A 22,821-nucleotide genomic window follows, 5' to 3' on the forward strand; every position below is an offset into this window, starting at 1 on the left:
GAAATTCACCCCACCCAGCATCTAGGCCTTCGCTGAGAAAGAAATGCAATTTGCCAAGCAGAGTGAACGTGGTCACTTTATACAAAAACATGACATTCTGGGAATAATTTAGAATTAAAAATGTAAACAAAACAATGCAGTGTTTTGGACAATGTTTTGGAACAACAAAACTGATATGATGGTTATAGGAAGAAAAGATACATTCCTAAACAGTTGACAAGCATAGGGAGAGTAAATTACAAATGTGCAGTAAAATCCACTATAGTTTGCATAAATGTTTATAGCACTAATAGATTGAGACCCACAATACATCCGAAATTAGAATCTAGAAAGACAACTAGTATTTTTGACAACTTCTTGCACAAATTAACAAATTGAGACGTTTCTATCTAGTTTTCCCCATTTTATAATCTCTGTAAATGTAAAATCAGTAGGTAGTAAAAGAAAGTTCAAATATGGATGAATAGCAGTAGTGGAAACTGGATCACCTTTTCTTTGCATGGACTAGTACTAATTAAGGTTGGGTAAAATGAGTTGATGAATTCACAGCCAAGTTAGCGTTAGCTAGAGTTCTCAAGCCACTGGTTAGCAAATTATCTGTGCTACTGACTCTGTCACTGCAGCTTAAAATCCCCCTTTTCCAGCTCCTCCAGAACCTTCTCTTAAGGTTCTGGCTGCACTTTTCCCCACGTCTTCTGATCTATATACACTCTGTCCGTGGCTCCACAAAGTTGTGAGACCTCCTCATCAACCTCCTCCTGGCACAGACCAAAATGGCCATCTAAAATACCAGAAGGAGGATGCTAGACAAGGGAGTGTTCTGCAACTATGGGGCCTACCTCTGTTCCTCTTTGGGCTCATGTATCTGGGCAGAGGTCCTCTGGGCCACATCTGCTGGCTCCCTAGACACCTTTTGAGGAGCAGTGGGTGCTGTCTAAGGTTCTTTGCTTGTTATCCCTTTCCTGATTCCTGATTTTTGTTCTTGTGACACTCACATTATTATTGTTCATTAGTTGTCCCCCGTAATTATTTGAACCCTGGGTCCAGTAGCTTCTCCCTTCAGGCTGGGGGAGGGGCCTTCAGACATAGATTTCAATAGGTGCAGCTTAAGATCTGTTTAAACAACTCATCATTTCTGGCAGATTGATATAGAAGTGGAACTTACCTCAATTATCTTTGATTTTATTAATTTAAAAGGCTGCATGACAAACTTGCATATGCAGCATACAATAACTAGACTAAGGCAGTAATGCACATTGCTGTGACTAAACATCAGACTACAGCTAAGTTTTCACTGGAAAAAGAGGTACGTTTTTACATCTAGATAACTAAATCGAGTTACGCTCTGCTATTCTAATCCTGGCCCTGCTACTTTCATAGCTTGGGCATCTCTTGAGCAATCCATTTATTGATTTCAGTGTCGATTTTTCTGGAGGACCAGTAGACCAACATACTCACTCCTCTGTTTTAAACTTTAGAAAAATTTCAACTGAAAATTTCAAAACGGGTCCTTTTATCTTCCTTCTCTTTAAGGGAAGTAGGAGACCTAGGTTCTACTTTCATGTCTCCTGCAGTCTGAAACACTGCTCAAGTCACTTAAATCATCCAGTTTTGCCACCTGTACAATGGGGATCACACTGACCTAGCATTCGGGACGGTTGTGAGGCTAAATTAATGTACGTAAAGTGTTTTGAAATCCTTCCTATAGACCACTGTGAAGTATTATTGTTAAGGACACAACTTATTTGACCACACAATTGCCAATTGTTATATGAGGTAGTGAGTATTATCAGTTACTGTGCTTCAGTAATGCCATGTAAATATACATAACACAAATGAGTAGAGAATTAAATGTTCAAATATTAAATATAAAAATAAATACACATCCTACTCCAAGCGGAACTCTTTACTCTGCTAGTATTGATTTTACCTGGAAGGTGCACAAGTACTGTAGTGATGGATGGCAATATAAAACCGTGAGATAGAAAGGTTAGAATCTCTAATTTGAGTAGCATATCTGCACAATATAGTACAGATATGAATAATATGCATGGGGAAATAAGTGGGATTGATCCTGAAAATGAATGGAAGTAATTTTGCAAAGGCTACTACCTATATTTTTGGGAGGAATTTGGAGCGAAAGTGGTGATTTGACATGTGAGATGAGGAAGAAGCAGGTGACTCTGGCCTCCCTACACGGAGGGGAGGGCACAGTCTAAAGGGGAAGATACATAACCCCCCTTCCCCGTATATGTCTCCTCTGTCCAGCACCATTCCCACCCCATAGCGCCCAGCTAGCGGCCACCACCCTGTCTCTGCCCCACCAGTTACCTGCAGGGTTGTGTAGGGGGCGGGGTCTGTTCTTCTTCCACTATGCTCCCTCCCTGCACATGTTCAGCTCCTCTCCCTGGCAGCCAGGCCCCAGGGTGGAGCGGGACTGGACCACTTCTCACATGACTGAAGCTAGTTGCCCATGGTCACTGCTCTGTGCAGTGTGGCGACTGCCTGCAAGAGCCAGGTTGGGGAGGTGGTGGCAGCAGGAGCGGGCCACCCTTTGTGCTCTCTGCCCAGGCCTGGTGCCCGGGCACAGGAGCTGAACGAGCCAGAAACGTGGAGAGAAAATGCCGGCTTGCTTGGCCTTGTCCCCGACTCAATTGCCTCCGAGCCAGGCTCGCTGAAGCAGCTGCTGCACCGCACTGAGCGGTGACCCAGAGCAGCCAGCACAAAAAGCGGCTGCTCCTGCCCTGGTCACTCTGCACCTGGGCCTGGCTTCCAGGGAGAGCGGCATAGGGAGCTTGGGGGCAGACGCAGCAGGAAGAGGACAGAGCCCTTCCTCTTCCCTACCCCCCCCGCCAAGCAGCAATTGGGGGGGGCACTTGACCCTGCATGTCCCTCCATGTCTCACTTATGGAAAGTTCTATGATAAGGTTAAGGGCTTATCGGTGCTGGAGAGATGGAGCCTTCTTTGAGGCTGGGACAAAAATACAGAAGCAACTCCCATAGGAGCCAAGAACCGTCATGAACCTCACCACAAAGTTCAAGGTGCACTCTTGAGCCTTCCTTTACTATAAACACAGAGCAGCCTGTACCTAGAGAAACCCCCCCCCCCCTCCCGCGGCAGACGCAGGTGGAGATGGAGAGCAAACTCACTACATGTAACAGCTCTAAGTCATGTCTCTTAGAGCCTGAATTCACTGCGGGGTTAGCGCGAAGCATCATTCGACAGTTGCACCTAACCGCACTCCTGTGCGTCCACACGCACCTCTAGGCGAGGTTAAGCGATGTTTTACACGCAGCTCGCCGGCTGCTCAGGGAGTGCAGGCTGGAGCTGGATGCTGCTGAGGGTGGAGCTAGCAATGCAGTGGGGACGCAGCTATTCCTCTGCTCCACTGCTGCTCTCACGCGACCGAAGGGAACCAGAGCCCGGGCTGCAGAGGCGAGATGCTCCAAATGCACCCACGGGAAGGCGCTTGCACGCTGCGGTGATGAGCGCAGTATGTGACCCTGCACGGAACAGAGAGCACCTCACTTCGCTTGGGTGTAAGTCGCAGGAAATCAGGATTCCCGGCTCCTAGCCCTGGGCTTTAACTCGCATCTCCCGCCTCCTTCAACAGCTCAGGAGAAGAAACGCCTCCCAGCCACGCGTTTCCTCCGCAGCGGCAGCCGGAAAACTACACTACCCAGAATGCATTTTTGCCATGCGCATGCGTGCAGATCATTGTGACTCTGTTAACTGGTTACCGCTGCTCTCAAGCAAACCTGAAGACAGCGGTATTTCCACAGTACGCCCTCCTTTCATCAGCAGTGATAACCCTGTCCGCCAATCGGCGGGCGAGAAGCTCGGCAGCCGTCAAATCAACGTCCAGCGTGACTGTAGCTGGGCGGTGCTCTCAGAGGCGACGGGCTAGGTGGCGCTCGGAGAGAGGGGGGAGTTTATTGCGACGGCAGCGAGACCAGTCGGGTCCGGCGGGGACTGCAGCAGGCATGGGAGAGGCGGAAGAGAAGGGGTTAACCCTGCTGGGGCGGGACACGGGCCCCGCAGCACCCCACTAGCCCGCCTTGCCTCGCGGCGCTGGTCCCCCCTCCCGGCGCGGCCGTCACCATAGAGACCGCACGCGATGGGCAGCAGGCTGAGCCGGGGCCCGCGGCGCTAGCCCGGACTGCAGCTGGGGCGCTCTCGCCGCAGGCGTTAACCCTGCCCCCGCCGTCCGACTCGCCCCGTCGGGGTGGAGCCGCCGCCGCCGCCGCCGCCGCCGGTTCGGTCACGTTCCAGGTGAGAGCCGCTGCCGCCCGCTGGGCCCCGCCGCCTCACCGTGGTGGTGGTGGTGGTGGTATTTATGGCTGGTTCTTTGTCTCCACGCAGGGCACTGCGGGGCGGGCGGGATGCCCGGGGAGCTGGAAATATCCCGGCATCATGCGCCGGCGCATCGCTTAGCGGGTGGCGACTGGGGCCGGAAGGCGAGAGGGACCATTCGGGATGGGTCGCGCCGGAGCGGGGGGGGAGTGTAGTTTGTGTGTGTGCCCGCTAACGGGTAGTAACCGGTGACACAGGGGTGATGAGCGCTACGGGGCAGGAGAGGAACCTTCCGGGCTACAGCAAGATAAGATCCCGTTGCTAGATCGTTCCCCGACTGCTTGCAGACTGACTACGAGTGACGGAAGGGTTTTTGCTGCATAAAAGCACTTTGGGTCGTTAGGATGAGAGGTGCTGTTGTCTCCTGAAAAACGATTGTTATTGAAATCTTAATTGTGGTGTAATGCTGATGGCATAAAAGGTGCACAGCAGCTTTGGGATGCTACAGGACATTCTCTGAAAGATATTGCTGTTACAGCACACTACCACAGATTGTGTAGATTGGACAGGGAAGAATAGTTACTGCTGTATTTGATATAAGGTCACCAGGTATGCTGGAATCCAGCAGCGTTGACTCTCCACCTTTGGCTTTTCTACTCTGAAGTTAAATTTATAGGCACATGATTATGCTCTTTAGTTTCTCTTACTAGAAGAGGATACACATTATTAGCAGATATTTGCCACTTGATGTTGAAACAGCCAAGTTTGTAATAGCTTTTGTCTGTTTCCTTTTCTTGTACAAATATGCTCTGTGTGTGTGTGTGTGTATATGTATGTATGTATATATGTGTGTGTGCGCAAGGATGGATGGAGAATCTGTCTGGTGGCTATCACATTAAGCACTGGAGACATTAACAGCAGTTGCATCAATATATGAATACAGATATGAGATGTGACTTGGTAGGCCATAGTTGTAACAAACAAACAAATCTAATATGGGAGGGGCCTTTTAAAAATACTATTTTATCCACCACCAGTAGTATTTAATTATATAAGAAAATATATTATTTCTGAAAGTATAGATGAGGGTTGAAAGCTGTGTTACAGCATCCTTGCATTTCTGTTACCACAAGAGAGCAAAAGCAGTGAGAGGACAAAGATTGGTATGGAATTACTAACCTTGAGGGTATATGCTGTGGCAATAGGAAACACTCTTCAGTGTAGACGGGGATGGATTTAAAAATTCTGATCAACTATTGTATGTCAATTGGAAGAACAAAGGAGTGGCATGTTTATAGCTTAACCTCTTCTGTACAATGCTTGGTATTTATGATGAAGGTATTTGTGTGAAATGTGTGAAACAGATTATAGTGAAGACATTTCTTATGCAGACAATGTATATGGAGAAATAGTATTTAAAATTAACAAGCTGCTTTTATTTTAATGAGAAAAATTTATTAAGTGCCTTGATAAATTTGTTGCTACATATATTTTTTAATATTAAGAAATGAGGTGCTGTAAAAACCTCAGAATGAGTGGAGATACTGAAGTTGAGCAGTGAAGTTGCAGTATCAGAATAATAATTTAAAGACAGTAAGATATATTCATTATGGGGGGGAGTACATGTGAAGAACATTGTACTGCTTATTGTCTAGTTTAATACCTCTTAAATATAGTTAGCATTGAAATGAATGAATGAATGAATTCTATGCTGCAGATTTTCCAAAAGCTTTTTTTTTTTTAATCTCTGTAGGCAATGCTGTGTCTTTGTTGGGGTGTATCTAGGTGTGTGTTAATTCATTTTTGCTACAGTACATTACTTTAACAAGAGGTTAAAGTTGATATGATCCTGCAGATTTTTTTGGTTTGCAGTAGCATTGACTCTCAACAGTGAAATGTGGGACAAATATATGCAATATCCTATGTAGCTCAGTACAGAATCTTTTCACATCTTGACAGTGACTTCTCAGGATTATACAGTGAAATGCCCTAGTAATGTATTTGAGTAAGCAAAGTACTAAGTCTTAAAGTTAGCGTTTTATTCTATCGGTAGTCTTGTTAACATCATTTTGATTTGTAAAGGATGAGTGAAGTAATTTGTGATGTGTATAAAAGAGTGACTATGTACTTATTGTTAATGCTTTTTATTTGACTTTCATAAAGTTATTTTTGGCACAATGTATCTAAGTACTGTGTATATGATGGAAATGTATTATTAGCTTTCTTCAGAAAACATTTCCATTTTTATTTTGATTTGCTTCAGATCTGCTACTGTGTACTTGGCAGCCCCTGTGTCTTTAACCTCTTTGTGGTATTTTGGAAGCAATAGGGGGTTAGGCAGAGAAATTCAGACTGATGGAAAATGTGTGAGAATGGAAGCCCATGAGACATTAATCAGGTCTGATGGAGTCATATAGTACTGCATGTTACATTTTCTGTTAAATTGTAACACTGCAGTTTTCAGGCCACAGAGGGCTATATGTATATTAAAATAAAAGTTGGATTGTTTTCTAAAAGGAAAAGAGTTTTCTTTATCCATAACCATATTTTAACTTTTATAGCAAGAAAAGTATAAAGAGCCCTGATACAGCCAATTATTTTTGTATATACAATATTAAACATCCATTTGGAATGTATAAAGTACAATATAAGATTGCATCTCCTGTTAAACTAAGACTTGATCCTACTGTAAGAATACACTGACCATTCTAAAGCTGGTCTTGTGTACAGTTTCTGTGTATTTCCATTTTCTGGATCATTATCACCTTCTCTTGCTCTCTTAAACCACTATTCAAAACTGTAGACTCTGGCTAAAGGGGCAGAGAGACAGCTGCAGATTCAATTTAAGACAATACTGTTATTTGCAATCTCAGAGGGATGCCTGGTATATGAACCAGCCAGCCACTATTCCTCCTCCCCTTCCCAACTCTTGAGAAATACCCTCTCCTCCAGTGACAGAGAAACCAGCCCCTTCTATTTGCTGTCACAAATAAACCAGGAGCCTAACAGGCCATTCAAAATTTATCATGTTTAATAGACAATTTACTAATCATACAAGAATAAGTTTTCAGAATCCGATTATTACAAATTACACACTAAAAGATCCAAGAACTGTAGATTATGCTTTGGTTAAAAATGACTTGCCATCAACCAGACAATGTATTGATTTCTTCTTGGCATTAGTGGTGAAAGAGATTTGTTCATCAGATTAAAATGAAATATCTGTATTTACCTCTTAACTGGTTAGAATACTAACATAGGAATTAAAGATCTGAATTATCTTTCATAATTTTTTTATCTGTTGCATTTCACTCAGTTTAGAGAATGAAACTAAACAGGATAATTTAATTTCTTATTTGCCAGTCCTGTTCTTTATTGGTTGGACTGTGTATGCTGCAGGACAATATTTAACAAAAGTCTTAATTGAAAATCTTGAACACCACATAATGTTAATAGTTTTTTTTTTAAACAAAATTTAGGCCTAAACATTTTTTTACACCATCCTTGTGATGCCCCTACGTATCCCTTTTCTCAAAACATCACCCAATCTTTTACTTGGTCTAAGTTTATAATCAAACCCTTCAGGATGTGTGTTTTTGTTTGTTTTTTAAATTGCCAGAATTCTCCGACTTTTGATAGATATATACACTGTCCACTTGACAGCTTCTTCTACCCCGTTTATTAAAAAATTTTGGTATGTGCTGAATCCCATTACACTTTTTATCCTGAGCTAGGTATGGAGTGTGGTATGCTGATAAGAGAATACAATACATACTGTTATGACTGAGCTGGATGAAACCTTGTTATGGGCTGAATTAAAAAACTTCAGTGAGATGAAGGATTTGAATGCACACATCAGTTAGCATATCTGTAGGGAGAAGTTAATAACAAACCCTCAACTAAAAAGGAGTTTTAGGCTGGGTGGATCGAGGGGTTTTTGCTTGAGTATTGTTTTGGGGTAAAATGTGTGGGAGAGGAAAGGTTTAAGAGATTTGGGACTGTAAGCTAAGAAACTGTTCTTGTGTTTCTGGTTCCTCCTGCATTTGGAGAAGTAAGACTTTGCACATTACTTGTAAATAAACAAGTTTGCATCAAAGAAAATAAGGGACTCTATTTTCAGTTTCTGCCCCCAGTTCGAACATTCCCATGGCCTCAAACTTTGATGAGCTGCTCCAGTTCAAAAGGGACAACACTACTAATAATATTTGATGTTGGGATCTCCTCTTCTCACATTATGTCTGGTTCTGAATAATAAGAGCTGGAATCACAGAAAGGTGGATGCCAGAAAATGGTATAACTTACCCAGGGCAGTTGGATTGTTCTGGGTCTTAAATGAGGATATCATTACTTTTTTTTTTTTTTTAAATAACCCCTTCTACTTTTTAAATAGTATTGGTGACTTTTGTGAGGAGTTTGTCTATTTATTATATTTAATATATACTCTTAGGTGTGAAACTGTTTTTGATATGATTGTCACCACAGAATCACATGACCTTGTTTGCCATGTGATAGTCTTCTCCTTAGCATGTTCTCTCTGTAGTAGAAATTCAGTTAATGCCAGTTTTGGCATCCTCATTTTTGCATAATGCTTTCAAAAAGGTGAAAAATTCGTTAAAAGATTACTTGTGATTTTTACTGGTGGAGCACTCATTGCTACAGGTAACTTTGGAAATTATAAAATGCTGTACTGCTATTAGAGTTGTGTCATCATTATGCAAATTTTTTTAAACTTATTCACTATCCCATAAAATGCTACCTTAGATTTTTTTTTTAATGTACAAATGAAAAAAACTTAGTTCAGTCACTCTTTTTTAAGTCAACACCTTTATTGCTTTTAGCCTTTTTACTTGTCTAATTCAGATTACTTTGACTTTTAAAATCTATTGTTCTGTGATACATAGGGCCCTACCAAATTCACGACCATAGAAAATGTGTCAAGGACTGTGAAATCTTGTCTCCCCTCTGTGAAGTCTGGTCTTTTGTGTGCTTTTACCCTATACTATACAGATTTAATGGGGGAAATCAGCATTTCTCAAATTGGGGGTCCTGACCCAAAAGGGAGTTGGAGGGGGGGTCACAAGATTATTTTATCAGGGTCCCGATACTGCCACCATTACTTCTGTGCTTCCTTCAGAGCTGGGCAGCTGGAGAGTGGCAGCTGTTGGCTGGGCACTGAGCTCTGAAGGCAGCACCCTGCCAGCAGCAGTGCAGAAGTAAAAGTGGCAATACCATACCATGCCATCCTTACTTCTGCACTGCTGCTGGTGGCAGCACAATACAATAAATGCTTTAAAATGTAAGATGAATATTTAATGTTCATTTCCTAAATATGGATTGCATGAAAGGCTGTAATGACTTTGAGGAAAATCTTCTTGTCTGTTAGATTAATAATGGGAGTAGGTTTGTGAGTGTGTGTTTTTTTTTTTTTTTGGCAGCTCAGCTGGTGAAAAAGAGCATCTCCGCTTGGACCACGACTCATCTATTATGTAAGAAATTGTGTGACATGACCTCTTTTGCATTTTGAACAGTATGTTTGCAATACACAAATTGAACTACAGAGACAGTCACCAAAACACTTACATGTCTTTTGGTCATCTAGCAGCTGGATTCTTAGGTATACCATTGTGGTCTAGGAGCAGTGTTGTGACAAATAAATTTACATGGAAAGATTATTATTTGATGACTAGTGCTACTTTGTAGTCAACTTTTGATGATCGATACAGATTCTTCTCCCGTCTCATCCTAAACGCTTTCTGACTTCATTCATAATTTTTTTTTTTAAAGGCCAGAAAGGAGACCATTGTGATGATCTAGTTTGAGCTGCATAATGCAAGTTATAGGACTTCCCTGAATTAATTTTTGCTTCAGGTCCAATAACTGTGGTTGAACAAGAATATATCTTTTTGAAAAACATCTGATCTTGATTTTAAAAATTTCCAGTGATGGAGAATCCACCACAACCCTTGGCAAGTTGTTCCAATTGTTAATTATCCTCACTGTTAAAATACTTGCATCTTGTTTGTAGTCTGACTTTGTCTATCTTCAACTTCCAGGCATTGGATCTGGTTATACCTTATGTCTGCTATGTAAGGATCTGAAGGAGGCAGGATTAGAATCTGGGGCTGTGAGGACCCTTCGTCACTGACACTCCCTTGTCACCACCAGAAGAGACAGACGAAGCAGCACCTCACTAATCTTGAAAGGTCAGGTCATAGAGGAAGTCCTGTCAGTATATCCAAGGCCTAAAATGCCTGATTGGCTTGCACTTATGACTTAAGCCAGGAAGTCACCTGGTTGGATTGTCCAAACAACCGAGCAGACTTCCTGTCGCTGCCACATTGGACCCCACTCTTCGCTTGTCTCTTGTGATCTGCATCCAGTCCTGTTCTTGGTTCCTGATCTGATTCTGTCCTATTCTTGGTTCCTCCTGCCTTGCTCCAGCACCCAATCCTGGTTCCTGCCTTACTGCTGCTCCTTGTCTCGTATCTGGTTCCTGCTGCTATGCCTCACTTTTGACCATTTGCTCTGATGTCTGACTCTGACTCCAGCTCTGACCTCTTGGTTTAACTCCTGATGCCAACTCTTACTATGATTATTAGACAAGATTGCCTATGTCCTGGTTCCAAACATGTTAAATTGAAGAGCCCTCTGTCATTAAATTTCTATTCCCCATTTAAGAACCTACAGTCTGAAGTCAAGTCATGCCTTAATTTTCTCTTTAAACTAAATAGATTCAGCTCCTTGAGTTTCTCACTATAAGGCATGTTTTCAATTCTTTAAACATTCTCATGGCTCTTTTGAATCCTCTCCAATTTTTCAACATCCTTCTTGAAATGTGGACACCAGAACTAGACACAGTATTCCAGCAGCAGTCGCACCAGTGCCAAACAAGAAGTAATCTAATGGGACTGCGCGGGCCAAGGGATGTACTGGCTGCCGCTTTCACCAGCTCCCATTAGCCTGGAGCAGCGAACCGCGGCCACTTGGAGCCGCGATCGGCCAAACCTGTGGACGCGGCAGGTAAACAATCCAGCCCGGCCCGCCAGGGGCTTTCCCTGCACAAGCGGCGGAACAAGTTTGGGAACCATTGTACTAGATGTATGTGTCTTCAATATCATTAGTCACGTGTTGCTGTTGATTTGCCTTCAAGAGACCTATCAGGAATGGGATGAGTTGCACAAAGCTGGCTTTCCTGGTTTCTTTTGAATAGGTAACCTAAAATCATGATGAGTACATCTATTTCTCCTCAAGTTCTCTGACTTTTGATGTCATTCAGAGTTCAGGTCTCTCACATTCTCTATTCAGTATAGGTCTGAATAGCAAGGGAGATCATGAGAATGTGTGGACTTCAGTAAGTTGACATCCTGTTCTACATCTTATCTTCATCAAACATAGCCAGCGCTTGTACTTGGATGTTCCAGTAGCTGAATGAGAGAAGTGTAAGAATGAAAAATTGTTGGCTTAAGCTGAGAAGGATGGAAGCATTGCTGGATGAAAGGAACTAGCTTTGAGGGACTAGCAGGAGCTCTTGCCTCATCTTCTATAGAGGGTATTTAATCGCCTTCCTGTGGTCAAGGTGATCTGGAGACCTGGGTACTCATCTTAAATCCTTGACATTCAAATAGAAGCTGTAGTCATTTTACCTTTCAGCCTTTTTTGCATCTCGTTCTTTGGATCAAGATGTAGCCACAGTAATCCATGTCTTTATTGCCTACAGGCTGCACTGCTGCAATAGGCTGTTTTTGTTATCCAGGTCACAGGCCATGCAGCAATGGCAAATGATCCATCATGAAAAGGTTCATCTGTGCAATGTAAACTGATGAGCTTCTCATCTTTTTTGTGTATACCAGCTCCCCATCCAGTTCCAGATCTTCTTTGAAGTGTCCTTATATTACTCTGTTTTCAATCAGTTGTTGACAGGCTTTCTTAGAAACCATTTCTTGCTGCAGGGTTCACTCTGACATCTTAGATCCTAGGTGTTCTCAGTTGAAGTCCTCATTTGTGGAATTCCTGACCAAAGAAGACCAGGTTGAGTCTGGATTTTATCCCCTTGAGAATACAAAGCAAGATGCATCTGTTTGTTCCCTCAATAATGATGGCTACAGAATAGCTGATGTGGTCCATCAAGGAGATCAAGCAAGAACATTTCACAGAAGAAAGTGATATGAGTGATGGAGATTAGTTTTCTTTCAGATGACAATGATACTTTAAAACTTGTGAATATGACCTAAATGCTACTGAAGTGGCTGCATTAAAAATGCCAACCATAGATACTGTCTTTAAGACACAAATTTTTTTTTGAATCTCTTACTTTTGCATTCTCTTAGGCTGCAAGTTAGGGATGGTATGGTGTTGGTTTATATTTTACCCTGATTAACCTGTCCAGTCTTTACCAGAGACCATTACTTATGCTTCCTTTATATCTGAATACCATGGAGGAAAATTATTTTTCTTCGCAGTTTTAGGGTAGCAGTTATGCAGCAGCCCCTGCTCCCATTGGCTGAACACTTACATGAATGTGATGAGTGACCTTCCATATTTTGATTGTTGTTGGTGGCCATTTGCTTGTTCTGGGTGGGTTTTTTTTAAGTTCACATAATGTGCCTTCAGTCACTTGTGTTTAAATGCATTTTCCTGAGTTCCTCAATTTGAGAGAATTTTTCCCTCTTTTGGACTGTAATTTGATTTATTTTCAGATTCCTTTTTTATAAAAATACTTCCCCAATACTAAGGATCATTAAACTTCAAAAAGCTCAATCTTAATTCTTTTAACTCAAAGTTTTTAGCTGCTTGTCCAATGTCTGTTTTCTGCTTTACCAAAAAGACTCGGGCTTTAATTCCTTTTGTTAATATTGGACAAAGTTCACTTTCGGTCACTGTCTGGAGTTCTCTTACTCCATCTTGAATCTCTGTGGAGCATCGTGTTGAGATAACTAACTTGTTGCTTTGAGTGCCGTTGAAAGAAGATCTGAGTATTTTTAGCACAATCTTTTTATTATAAGGATTAAATGTATTTTTCACTTATGCAACAGTTTTATATTTCTTTTATAGAGTTTTATGCTCCATGGCTTTTTAATATTTGTGACCATTCTTAACTGTCCTCAATTTTGTAATGGTTCTCTAATATGGTGAATTTGCAGCTCTTTTAACTGGCGAATGCCTTTAATAATTCTCTCCTGCAATAGATCTAGGACTGAGTCTCCCATTTCCTCTCATTCACTTTCTTTTCCCTTGTTTTAGGCTTTGTTTTTCTGTCACTGGAGATATTTCAGTTGCATCACTGTAATCAATCTTCTTCCTTGGCTTTAAAAAAAAAAAAATTGTGGAAGGAAATCCTGAAGAAGCCACATTTTTGGTGTTTGAGTAGGCATCCAAAAATACGGAAGCATGATGCAAAACTTCTAGAAATCAGGGTTATAAATGGTATCCACAGCTTTTTCATTTTTTAAATAAAAAAGTCAAAGTCAATGCAATCCAAGAAAAGATAAAGAATTCCTATTGTAAGACTTGCTCATAAAAATTAGTCTGCAGTTTTAGTAAATAAAGACCATTCTGCAACAAATTAAATTGTCAGTGTCCATTGTGTTGGGAGGGAGGGCAGGCAATGATTGTAGATTAGCTCCTGAAAATATAATAAATACACAAATTTATAAAGTTGGGCTTTCTACTCATAAAGCATATGACTCACAAAATCAAGGAAATGAAAAGATAAGTCACTTAACGGTAAATAACTCTTCTATCTACAAGCACACACCTTACCATTACCACAATTTCTGTATACTGGAGGGGAGCCCAGGCAGTGCAACTTAACTCTTCCCCTCTCCCCCTTCACCCTTCTGCATATACCACTGGACCAGATTATTTCCCCCCAACACTAGTAATTGATTTTGTAGGGAAAAGATAATTTGGTAAAGAGTTATTTTCAGATGGATGGTGGAAGGCTGGCACTCCTAGAGAGGCAGAGTTAAAGTTTAGTAGTTGTGGTAGTAGTAATAGTAATTTGTGTGCTTATAGGTGGAAGAGTTATTTACCATTAAATGGGTTAACTTTTTGTTTCCTTTGTGGATTTGTGTTGAGCATGTTGAGTAACCTTAACTACTTCACAGATAAATTCTTTTGCATATTCATTTCCTAGGTTTTTTAAATACTTGATGTGGGGATTGGAGAAGGTGGGAAGATGGTCCTGCTGGAGGTAAAAATGCAGATGCTGATGGAGAATTTTATCTGTCAGCAGCTGTGCATGAATCATTCTTTGTTGTAGGGTAAAATCTGACAGGAAAATAGTGATCCCAAACAGAGAAGGTTTCAGGTGAGGCTTTTCCCCCCACACCAGTCTATCTTACATGGACCTGACCACTGTCAACTAATAGGGTATGTATGTGCAGCACATAAACTTTTTGGTTAGAATATGAATGGGAGTAAAAAACTAATATAAATCTAATATTTTTAATAAAACAATAACGATCTGATGCATCAGAACTAATCAGGATCCATTTCTTTACCAATTTGTGTAGGTAAAAAAATGTTTTTAAGATAGATTGGTCAACATTCCTAACTGGAGTTGCTAACAAGTGCTACCATAGTGTTCTAAATTCTTATTGCAGATGGTAGGGCCTAATGAGGAAAGAGACAAATGATATTTTCTGGCCAAGTGGCTGCAACTTTATTGACCCTGGATATCTTCTAAAAGCAGCACAGCAGAGGAATGGTAAAATGGAAGGGCATGGGAGCATTTACTTACCCTGATACCTAGACCAAGTACTCTGCCACCTGGTGATCATGGGAACAATCTCCAGTGGCTTAAGATATCCTGTTACTATTTGTTTCCTGTGGTAAGGACTAATGGATCTCTGATCAGGGTTTGGGAAGAAGCATGCAAAACCTACTTATGGTTGTGAAATGTTCAGGGCCTCGGGGTGAGTTGCAGTTGCTAAACCTCTTGCACACCAAGTCCATAGCTGCTGCTTGCTGTAGTGGCCAACCTCTTTTTCTGGAGCAACTACCAAAACCATTTTTCACTGGCAACAGAAAAAGGAAAATTATCAGTGTTAGCAATGCTCATTACAATCATATCCCTAAGAGTAATGGTTTTCAAAGATTTGTACTGGTGACCCCTTTCACATAGCAAGCGTGAGTACGACCCCCCCCCCCCTTATAAATTAAAAACATTTTTAATATATTTAACACCATTATAAATTCTGCAGGCAAAGTGTGGTTTGGGGTGGACGTTGACAGCTCACGATCCCCCAGGGGTCCCGACCCCCAGTTTGAGAACCCCTGCCTAAGAGTATGCTGTTGTGGCCATCCTCTTACGAGGTAACCCTCCAGTAATTGACCTTTAGAAAACTTCACTCATGTACTGCTACAATTTGAAACCAAACTGTCTCCTTGAGTGGGCACAGGCACTGTTTTTTCTAGCACTGTATGAGACTCTTGGAATGGGGGTTGCTCAAACACATCATAAATAATACCCCATTATTAAAGATGTGCCAGACCAGTTGTTACAGCCCAGTACATTACAAACATTGTACCATTCAAGCGTGGTCCTGAACTCCTTAAGTCTTCAGTGAATACTTAAGCCATTAGGACCATAACCTGCTGGGAAGCATGAGCTCAAGCCTACAGTTCCTATCCGAAGCATATGTTAAGGGAGTGATGAATAATTCCTGTGTGGGGTCATGGCACAAACCAGCACTAGTTTAATTACTTCCTTTAAGCATTTATACAAATTCACACCAGTAATACATAACAAGGTTACTTTTTGTTTAAAAATGATGTGTTGCAAAATACACAGAACAAGTTCTCCAGTTATGGAAGAAAGAAAGGGCCTATGTCAATAAAGTGGGGAGGCTGATATTGTAGGGAGTGAATACTGTTTCAGTCCTTAGTTTCATTTGTGTCAAAGTCCTTGCCTGAAGCACTGTCTTTGAAAGTATCAAGTAATTGGGTCACTGATGTCAACTCCCAGAATAATTCTCATTTCCCATCAAAAGTGGCCTTGAATTATGATGGAGAGAAAAGTGTTCTGATCTTTTCTTCACATTTTTCATTTCAGAATAGTGAAGTCCCTTCTTTGTTGCTGGCCTGAGATCTCAAAAATATTAGTTTGGCCCCTTTCAATTCTGTTTCCTTTATACTATGTGCAGCGAGCAGAATTTTGTTGGTTATCCTAATCATATAGTATGACTACAACAGTGATTCTTCTGTGCAAATTTTTATGGCTCTTTCCTTATGGGAAAGTGATAAGCATTTTATAAGTAGATAAGATGTTCTTTCACATCCAGGTTCAGAACTTTGATACAAGAAAGTAGGTCTGAATAGACTTTCCCTCAAGGGAAACTTGCACGCCTACATTTCTGGCCCTTCCTTGTCTCTCTTCCCCCGCCTCATCTCCCCGCCAATGTTCCAGTTGACAATCTGTAGCCATAGTGTCCCTCATTAGTTCTGGAATCTGCCCTTGGTTTCAGTTAATTTTATTATGCTGTCCAAGTTCTGCATCCTTTAATTTTTTTTTTTTTTAAATCCTGGCTTCTCATTTAGGAGATATTCTCCACATTTTATATTTCAAAGAGGAGATCTTGTGTTACATTATTCTGCTTCAGTGTTGTTTGCCAGAAAAGTTGAATGTTGCTGAGTGAACCTGACTGTGTGGCACTTTCCTCTGAGCTCCAAGTTCAGGTGGTACCTCCAGTATCTTTTTTTTTTTTTTTTTTTTTTTTTTTTAATGTAGATTCTATTACTAACCATATTAATTCTCCCTTTGTTTTGGGGATACTACAATGTGATTTTAAAAATGGTCGGTTGACCCTTCACTTCACTTCAGACTTGCAGACCCAATGCTGTCTTTCAGTGGAAAAATCTAATTTAAAATACTAGAGCAATCCTTCTTTTAGGTTGGAAGGTAAAGATTAATGACCTCAATAAGATTTCCAAGGAGCATATATTAATTAACCTGTGCAAGGACTCGGAATCCCCTGGGAAATTGGGGACTGTCCTCATGAATCTCAGGATGTGGGTACATACCAAAAGCATAGGGTTTTTTTGGCTCTTGTTTTTGGTTTTTTTTCCACCCCCCTCCAACATGTCCACAAATGCACTTAAGTGTATGGATTGTAAAGTTGCTTAAACAACATGACAGACAATCCATGCTCCTCGGCGTGTGTGTGTGGACATTTTTTAGTTACTTTGTACTTTTTTGTTAGAATGTATTTGAGGAATTGTTTAAAATGTAGAGTTACAATACTAAAAAAACCCCAAACCTTTCCCTGCATCATCTGCCAAGTACACCCTGTCTTTGGGCTAATGTACACAGATAAGAAAGTGAAACTGACCAGTCTGGTTTCACTTTTAATTATAAGAAAATGCAAGAAGTAAACTCCATAAATACTGAAAAATGAAAACGATAGTATATTAAACTACTTTCATTTTTTATAATTTAATGAGTTATTATTAGCACATGTATTAATTTTTATTTAAAAATGACTGTGTTCCCTTAAATGTTAGTTTGTATACTTCTGATGAAATGGCACATTTCTGAACTTTTGAAAACCCTTTTGCTATAGTAAATTAAAGTATTTTGCATTTGACCTTTTTCCTGTAACAGTATGGAATAATTTATCATTAATATGTTACATCACACTACCCTCTACGAGGTTGAAAAAATGGTAATGTTACAGGGCGATATCAGATATTTACTTATGGCTATAAATACAGTAAGATGTTTTGGTGACACAATGAGTCAGTGCTTATGATGTCACCAAAACCTAAGGCACATTTAGTATCTTGTGAACAGTTTACCTCCTGCTATTCTTAAAATTGTTATGGAGCTCATGACTACTTGACTATTCAAGCCATGTTTCCTTCCACTTCCCTTTATGTAAGGTGACGTTTTTAATACTAAAGAGATACATTAGTAGTAACAGATATTTGAGTAGGATTGCAACTCTTAATTGTTTTTCTATCCAGCTGCTGCCCATTTTTCTGTGGCTATTTCCAGCTCCTCTCTGAGGCTATTTTCTCCACTGCCTGTTCTCCGCTGCTCTCCACATTTGGAACTCTTGTTCCTGTTTCAATTTCCTCATCACCAGTTCAGCCAACTCCAACTGAACAGCTGCTTTGTTGAGGATTATGCCAGGCTGTCCCCCACTGTTCCTAGGGGAATTGTACCCCTGCATTCCCCACACCCTTATTTCTTTCTGAGGGGTATGACTGCTCTACATGTTGTTTATCTTGTGCCATGAGCATAATTCTCATCTCCTGCATGTTTCTTTTCGGCTGCAGTTAATCCTTGTTCTGTGCACAGATGCTCAAACTGCACTTTGGTCAGTTTGGCATATGTTTCTTGTTTGCTTATTTTGTGCTGCAGTTTGTTCTATTGCCCTCTCTTGAAATAAACAAGTAGAAAACAACAAGCTTTTTTTCTTTCCTCTCCAACCTTATTACTTATGAATCTTTAGGAGAAGTGTAAGTGCCTTGAGTGTGAACTTTGGTTAGCTCATAAATTTGGTGCAGATCCTGTTGACAATGCTACTGACACACATTTCAGGGTTAGCTGAGGTGTACCAAATGAATCGCTGCCATCTGCTCACAGTGGGAGGGAGCCCTGTCTGTGCCCACCAGGTGAAACTCTCCCCAGCTACTGGCAATGCAGGGACTCTGCTCCAGGCTGCATGAGCCCTGCTCTTTCTCTTTGCAGGCTAGCAATTTACACATTCCACTCTGTTACACTGGAGTCCTCCATTCCGTATTGTCTTGACACCCCCCAGTGCACTCCAGGTGTCTGCAGCCTCTGGAAACAGCGCACCCTAGTTCACTGGTTTCACTCTCCTTAGTACAAGGTGCTTTGACAGGTAAAACCAAAATGAAGTTTATTTAACAGAGCTTGGGATAAAGATTCAAATAAAAGAAAGGATAAGAGTTTGAAAATAAAAGGTTACAGGTAAAAGAAAATCATAAAACACATTCTATAGCTTATATTTATTAGCAAGTTTATTTTCCTATCTTATAAAATACTTCTCATTCAGTGGTTTGTTCTATCAGCACTTGTCCAGTTCTGAAAGCTGGGATCTACTCTTCATGAGTCACTCTTGCTTTCAGTGTCTTTCCTTTGTAATGGATTACTGCGTGGGCCATTTTTTCCTCTCTCATACAGTCACAAGCTATTAGAAAAGGAGTACTTGTGGCACCTTAGAGACTAACAAATTTATTAGAGCATAAGCTTTCGTGAGCTACAGCTCACTTCATCGGATGCATTTGGTGGAAAAAACAGAGGGGAGATTGATATACACACACAGAGAACATGAAACAGTGGGTTTATCATACACACTGTAAGGAGAGTGATCACTTAAGATAAGCCATCACCAGCAGCAGGGGGGGGAAAGGAGGAAAACCTTTCCACCAAATGCATCCGATGAAGTGAGCTGTAGCTCACGAAAGCTTATGCTCTAATAAATTTGTTAGTCTCTAAGGTGCCACAAGTACTCCTTTTCTTTTTGCGAATACAGACTAACACGGCTGCTACTCTGAAGCAAGGTAGGCTATTTCCAGCAGTTAACAAGAATATCTGAGGAACGGGGGGGGGGGGTTGGGGTGGGGGGGGGGAGAAATAACATGGGAAAATAGTTTTACTTTGTGTAATGACTCATCCATTCCCAGTCTCTTTTCAAGCCTAAGTTAATTGTATCCAGTTTGCAAATTAATTCCAATTCCGCAGTCTCTCGTTGGAGTCTGTTTCTGAAGCTTTTTTGTTGAAGAATAGCCACTCTTAGGTCTGTAATCGAGCGACCAGAGAGATTGAAGTGTTCTCCAACTGGTTTTTGAATGTTTTAATTCTTGACGTCTGATTTGTGTCCATTTATTCTTTTACGTGGAGACTGTCCAGTTAGACCAATGTACGTGGCAGAGGGGCATTGCTGACACATGATGGCATATATCACATTGGTAGATGCGCAGGTGAACGAGCCTCTGATAGTGTGGCTGATGTGATTAGGCCCTATGATGGTGTCCCCTGAATAGATATGTGGACAAAGTTGGCAACGGGCTTTGTTGCAAGGATAGGTTCCTGGGTTGATGGTTCTGTTGTGTGATGTGTGGTTGCTGGTGAGTATTTGCTTCAGATTGGGGGGCTGTCTGTAAGCAAGGACTGGTCTGTCTCCCAAGATCTGTGAGAGTGATGGGTCGTCCTTCAGGATAGGTTGTAGATCCTTGATGATGCGTTGGAGAGGTTTTAGTTGGGGGCTGAAGGTGATGGCTAGTGGCGTTCTGTTATTTTCTTTGTTGGGCCTGTCCTGCAGTAGGTGACTTCTGGGTACTCTTCTGGTTCTGTCAGTCTGTTTCTTCACTTCAGCAGGTGGGTATTGTAGTTGTAGGAATGCATGATAGAGATCTTGTAGGTGTTTGTCTCTGTCTGAGGGGTTGGAGCAAATGCGGTTACATCATACAGCTTGGCTGTAGACAATGGATCGTGTGGTATGATCTGGATGAAAGCTAGAGGCATGTAGGTAGGAATAGCGGTCAGTAGGTTTCCGATATAGGGTGGTGTTTATGTGACCATCGCTTATTAGCACCGTAGTGTCCAGGAAGTGGATCTCTTGTGTGGACTGGTCCAGGCTGAGGTTGATGGTGGGATGGAAATTGTTGAAATCCTGGTGGAATTCCTCAAGGGCTTCTTTTCCATGGGTCCAGATGATGAAGATGTCATCAATGTAGCGCAAGTAGAGTAGGGGCATTAGGAGACGAGAGCTGAGAAAGCGTTGTTCTAAGTCAGCCATAAAAATGTTGGCATACTGTGGGGCCATGCGGGTACCCATCGCAGTGCCGCTGACTTGAAGGTATACATTGTCCCCAAATGTGAAATAGTTATGGGTGAGGACAAAGTCACAAAGTTCAGCCACCAGGTTAGCCGTGACATTATTGGGGATACTGTTCCTGACGGCTTGTAGCCAGGTCGGGGTATTCTATCTGCTACCCAAGATCCATAAACCTGGAAATCCTGGACGCCCCGTCATCTCGGGCATTAGCACCCTGACAGCAAGATTGTCTGGCTATGTAGACTCCCTCCTCAGGCCCTACGTTACCAGCACTCCCAGCTATCTTCGAGACATCACTGACTTCCTGAGGAAACTACAGTCCATTGGTGATCTTCCGAAAAACACCATCCTAGCCACTATGGATGTAGAAGCCCTCTACACCAACATTCCACACAAAGATGGACTACAAGCCATCAGGAACAGTATCATGTTATTTCTCCCCACCCCCCCACCCCCCACTGTTCCTCAGATATTCTTGTTAACTGCTGGAAATAGCCTACCTTGCTTGTCACCATGAAAGGTTTTCCTCCTTCCCTTCCCTTCCCCCCCCCTTCCCCCCTTCCCGCTGCTGGTGATGGCTTATCTTAAGTGATCACTCTCCTTACAGTGTGTATGATAAACCCATTGTTTCATGTTCTCTGTGTGTGTATATCAATCTCCCCTCTGTTTTTTCCACCAAATGCATCCAATGAAGTGAGCTGTAGCTCACGAAAGCTTATGCTCAAATAAATTTGTTAGTCTCTAAGGTGCCACAAGTACTCCTTTTCTTTTTGCGAATACAGACTAACACGGCTGCTACTCTGAAACCTGTCACAAGCTATTGTTTTAGTCCCAGAGGGCCATCTCTTCTGCGAACTCTCCTGGGGTTTGTTGGTCTTTGAGTGTACTCAAGACTGTATCTTCCCCAAACAGTAAACATAAACTGTCTCAGTTGAAGAATGTTCAGTGTTCTCATGTTGATTGGATCTGCTCTCTGACTTCCCCTTCTCGGGTGATAGGTTTCACTCCCAACAGATTTGGAACGTACATATCCTACATGTTACATAACTCTAAAATTGATTCCTATAAAAACATCTTGCTATAATCATGACAATCAGCTAGTTCTTAGCTTTTGGCAGAGACCACACATTATCTCCTTCAATGTAATATTGAGTAAATGGTTGGACGTGATGTAGTACAGGAGTTCTCAACCTTTTTCTCTTAACATGCTGTAAAAACTTCAGGGCCCAGCGAGGGTCGGGGAGCTTCAGGGCAGGACCTAGGGCATAGGCATAGTTTGATTTTTCTTGGTGGGGAGGGCAGGGGCCAGCAGGGCTCGAGCCACCTCTGTATGGCAGGGTCCAGGGAGGGAGTGTCACCTTCACCCCCTGACTCACCTCAGCATGCCGCCCAGCCTGACTGGGCTGGGGAAGGGTGTGCAATCAAAAATTATAATTCAGAGGTGGGGGGCTTAGCTCAAAACGTTTGAAAGCAGCTTAGGGTGCAGGGAGGGAGTCACTAGGGGCTGTGTGAGGGCAGGGGACAGCTCAGGGTGGAGGTAGGGAGTCTCTAGGGGCTGTGTGAGGGCAGGGGATAGTTCAGCTGGGGCTGTGTGCAGGCAGGGGAGTAGCACAGGGTGCAGGGAGGAGGTACTAGGGGCTGTGTGTGGGGAGTGGGTAGTTCAGAGTGTAGGGAGAGGGGTATTAAGGGCAGTGTGCTGGGAGGACTCCCCTGCGATCC

At 42.1% G+C, this 22,821-nt stretch overlaps 1 protein-coding gene across 7 annotated transcripts in view; it reads left to right on the forward strand.

The window, feature by feature from the left end:
* Positions 1-3,670: 3,670 nt before the first annotated feature.
* TTBK2 (tau tubulin kinase 2) overlaps positions 3,671-22,821 on the forward strand; it is a 217,042-nt gene continuing 197,891 nt past the window's right edge. For 2 of the 7 annotated variants that reach the window (XM_043517544.1, XM_043517540.1), the window contains exon 1: positions 3,671-4,273. The gene's annotated coding sequence lies outside the window, so the exon portion shown is untranslated. Of the gene's footprint in view, positions 4,274-9,729; positions 9,781-22,821 lie in introns of all 7 variants that reach the window. The other 5 variants (XM_038405268.2, XM_043517545.1, XM_038405265.2 and 2 more) reach the window with 4 other exon arrangements.

Source organism: Dermochelys coriacea, chromosome 6 (assembly GCF_009764565.3).
Source record: "Dermochelys coriacea isolate rDerCor1 chromosome 6, rDerCor1.pri.v4, whole genome shotgun sequence".
NCBI lineage: Eukaryota > Metazoa > Chordata > Testudines > Dermochelyidae > Dermochelys > Dermochelys coriacea.